Source organism: Daktulosphaira vitifoliae, unplaced genomic scaffold, assembly GCF_025091365.1.
Source record: "Daktulosphaira vitifoliae isolate Bord-2020 unplaced genomic scaffold, ASM2509136v1 Scaffold_24, whole genome shotgun sequence".
Taxonomy (NCBI): domain Eukaryota; kingdom Metazoa; phylum Arthropoda; class Insecta; order Hemiptera; family Phylloxeridae; genus Daktulosphaira; species Daktulosphaira vitifoliae.
The window spans coordinates 47,715-52,379 of NW_026099595.1; the positions used below are offsets into that span (position 1 = coordinate 47,715).

Consider the following 4,665-nt stretch of genomic DNA (forward strand, 5'->3'; position numbering starts at 1 on the left):
TTTAAAGACAGTTGAAGCTATTGCAAACATTCTCAATGGCAGTGATACGCAAACTTCTTTTGAATTTAGTCTTGCTGATTTAGGGGCTTTTAAATTTGCTCCTATTACTTCCGTCAACGTGGAAAGATCTTTTAGCCGCTACAAAAACATACTTCGTCCTAATCGACGTCGATTTACCTTTAACAACCTAAAGAAGTACATGATTGTCCATTGCTTTGTTGACGATGAAGATCCTAGCTAATATTTGATTTGAATGTATTTTTTAGGTACATTACATATTTTGTATTCTGAATGTATTTTTTTTTAAGAATAAAAACATTTTTTTTTAAATATTTTGTATTTTTAGTTGCATATTTGGATAAAAATAAATACATATATATGTACATATTTTTTAATTTTTAATACATATTAATCCGCACCCTACTGATTATAATATATATACATTTTATAATTATAATGATGAAATTAATATTATTGGTACTTCTTTCCCTTGAACTCTAACAGTCAGGCAACCCAATGAACACTGTTATGGTTACCGTCTTATCAGTTTGTGGTTGGGCGCTGAGTCTCTGGAGCTAACTTCACAGACGTATGATATTGTAAATGTGCAAACTAATTCTAATAGATTTTCCTCATATTCATCTCTAACTGAATCAAATTCCAAGTATAGAACATATAAACCAATAGAATGGACTGTGCAGGTAATATACTAATAAAATTTTATTCTTTAAGTATGACAAATTATAAAATAATATGTATTACTTTTAGTCTATTATGAGCTTGATGTATTCAACTAATGATTGTCATTATATTTTGACTGATGCAAAAGTAAACCATGAACATTTATCTAATGATGCTCAAAATACACTTACGAGACTTAATAAATTATTTATTTAAAGACAAAGATCGGTAATGTACACTATGTTATTTTAAATATTTATTATAACTTAAATATGTATGTGTGTAAGTTAAAATAGTTAACATGCATGAAAACTTATAGTTCTTATATAAAATAATCATATAGACCTTTAATTTTATATTAATTTAATATTTCTATTTATTAAACTTATGTTATATTAAATTTGTTTTAGGGGAACTGATTTTTAATTTCGGAAAATTTCTTCAACTATCATTTAAATATTTCCAAAAAAACAAGATGTAAGATATAGGTTTAAAACTATTATATTAATTTACATTTTTTTCAAAATATTATCTTAATCCATAAATAATAATGATAAATGCAAATAAATAAATTTTTCAAATACCCATAAAAAATTTGATAATTAAAGCTCTTTTTTTAATTAGAAAAATATTTTATATTTGAATTACCTACCCTTTTAATAACCAATGTATTTTAAATAAAAACAGATTATAATATTTTTAAATTTAACAAATTAGTTCAAAATTAAAAAATGTATGTTTTTAAAATGTAAAAGTTTTTAATACATGTTACCTCAGCATTATTTTATTTACCGATAACTATTTTTTAAATTTGAATTTAATACTATATATAATATATATTAATAAAAAAACAGGATAATACATGCTTTTGAACATAAAAAATTAAAAATGAGTTTTAATATTAATATTTTTATCTTATAGAAAGTATATTATATACTATCAAGTGAAAATAATTCCATGCAAAAGAAAAATTAGTGAAACATTGACTAAATTGTGTACCCCAGTTTCGGAGCATAGGTGCTATTGAAATTAAACAAAAAAATAAAAACTTCTCTGAAACATTACCAATTTTAACATTTTCTGGTAGTAATATTATCAAACATTTATGTTTTATATTCATGCTAATACATCCAATTCATTTATTTATTTAATATAAATATAAAATAGATGAAGCTGAATCAGCAAAAGTTTGGTTAAGCACAATTGGGTTTTTTCTAACTTTGATGAGATTAAAAAACACTGGAAATAAGAATGGCTGAAATTCTAGGTTTAAATAGCATTACTGGTCGTCATTTGTTTGATAATTTTAAATCATGGCCTATTTTATGTAGTCCTAAAGGATATAATCTGCTAAGAAAAAAAATGATAAATATTAGTAATTAATATTATTATCTATGTGTATTTTTTTTATAATATAGTAATCAATGCATGTTTTAATATTAAAATTAAAATTTAGGTAATATTTCTATCAACTCGTCAGCAACTTTTTTTACTTTTTATTTTCAAATATGATACTGGTTAAAACTTTTAAAAAAAACAATATGTTGTGTTTACGTATTATATTATATTTTTGTTTTAGATTTTTTGAAGATTTTTTTATGAAATACTCAGAAGCAAAAAACTATTATCATATTTGGCTAAACTTTATTAAAAAGTGGATTTTCTTACAAAAATTAATTCATAAAATATGTTATTTTACTGGGTATGATTTAATTAACAAAATTACTTTGGTTAATGATTAATAATAACTTTTAGGTTTTGAACTAAAAGAAACCAATAAAAAATCATCAATATTTTTATTTTTTGTTTAATTAAGTAGTGCATGATAAGTGAGTCACTGTAGTTCATCTATTTTAACATGTAAAACTTAAATGTATGGATCTCCAAAATCTATTTTAAATTATTTGTTGTATATTTTAGTTGTTATTACTATTATAATTTTTGATACATATCATATTTAATTTAATTTTTATTTAGATACTAGAACAAGCAACACATTGAAAATTCTACTGATTCCATAACTAGTACTAACTAAAACTCAAATGAAAACAAACAAAAAGTCTGGGAAATCATCACTAGTTGAATGTGTTTCATCTTTTGTTATAAATGTTTCAGTAGCTTATTATAAATATATGAATAGATACACACCTTTAAGTTCATAATTCATTAAGTATTTTAGTTTTATATGAACTTAAACTTGTGTCACATTTATATGTTGTATTGAAATTATTTATATAAATATTCATTTTCAGAATTTAAATGATTCAGAATTCAAAATAATTTACCTGACTTAACTCCAACTATTAAAAAGTTTTGGGTACTGGTAAAATCTATTAGACTCTTAAATATATTTTATAATTGTTATATAGTTGTATATTTAAAAATGTATATCTTATTGTTTATTAATAATATACAGCATGACATTAACTTAATTTTATTGTAATTAATTTGTGAATGTATTTTGTACATACAATTTTAACAAAGTAATGATTCTATTATGTTATGTAATAATCTATATTAAATATCTATATTAAAATATCTTTACTACCCCAATCCAACCTATTATTATTATCTAATAAAGTTTCCTTTTCTAGTTTAACTAAATGGATGTTTCTATATTTGTATTTCTATGTAAAATTTAGTTTATAGATATGTTATAATTTTGGCTTTGACACCATTCAGAATTAAACAACAAAATAAGTATTTGTTAAGTATTGATAATGGTAACATTTTCTGAAATACATATTTGTAAATTTTTGTGGCTTTTGAAGTTAAATATTTTTAATATAGTTTTAATTTTAAATAATATTTTCCATAAGTGATCAATTTTTATTATTAAAAATACCAACTACAAATAAAAAATTTCTTGAAGTTTGTTTTGATAAGGTGTAGAATATTTAGTGTAAGGTATCCACTTAACACCTACTAAGAATGGAGAAAAATATACATTTCTACACAAGATGATGCTCTAAACTGAGTATTCAAAACCATAAGTGAAATTACACACCAAGTCAACAATATATTATGATATAATATACAATGCATAGATAATATCATCTATGTATGATCATTGACAAGTTTTTTTAATAAAAATCATTTAAATAATGAGTATTTGAGTAAAAATGTATACTATAATTTTTTAATTTAAATAAAATGTATTGCTTTAAACAAGATTGAAACTTGTATCACTACTTGATCATATTACTAAAGTTATATATTNCAAGATTGAAACTTGTATCACTACTTGATCATATTACTAAAGTTATATATTTTTTTATTGTTTTTTATTCTTACAATAATCAAATAAATAAAACGTAATAAAAATGGCTTAGAACATTAAAAAAAAATAGTTAAGTGTGTATATATATATATAATTAATATAAAAATATTATCAATATTCAATTTAAATAACTTATTGATGTTTCAAGTGAAATGTGTTTATTTTTAAATAAGGTTGAAATAATGAAAAAAGATAACATGTTAGGTAGGTTCGTGGGATCCGTTTCCTGTAGTATTTCTGAGGTGTACTTAGTTTCGGAAGGATCGGCCCAAATATGAACTAAATCACTAGGAAGGGATTTTGCCCCCTTCTAGTGATAGCGTACTACTTAAGGGACTTAAAACTAAAATTGCCACCGCAAACTCGGTGACTCTACGACCATCAACAACCGAGTAATAAGCTATCCAAATTTCGGGGTTATAATTATTTTGGTGCAACTTGCCTGAGTACCACTAGTCAGTTGCTACTGATCCAATCCGGTTTACACGGTTAATGAGTGCACTCCTTTTTTATTAATTTACTATATGTTTAGTAATGGTATGATTCCTTCACTCGTCAACTCAACTTTTTATCGATATTAAAATAATTTGTACTTCATAAATTAGTTTACGGATATCACACTTCTATCTTGAAATATAGTATTATTTTATATTTAAAATATTCAAAATACTACTGGGTAGCCTAATAAAGTTCGTTTTAAAATT

The 4,665-nt window shown here is 23.0% G+C and overlaps 1 long non-coding RNA gene across 5 annotated transcripts; it reads left to right on the plus strand.

Annotated features, from left to right (window-relative positions):
* The first annotated feature begins 558 nt into the window (after positions 1-558).
* Positions 559-3,444, plus strand: LOC126908863 (uncharacterized). Of its 5 annotated transcripts, XR_007704854.1 has the most exons (7): positions 560-701; positions 769-909; positions 1,092-1,158; positions 1,603-1,764; positions 1,849-2,056; positions 2,261-2,383; positions 2,659-3,444. It is a non-coding gene; the product is annotated as an uncharacterized LOC126908863 (long non-coding RNA). The 5 variants fall into 5 exon arrangements; XR_007704853.1 differs by having other exon boundaries at positions 559-701; positions 1,603-2,056; XR_007704855.1 differs by lacking the exon at positions 1,849-2,056 and having other exon boundaries at positions 561-701.
* The last annotated feature ends 1,221 nt before the right edge of the window (positions 3,445-4,665 follow it).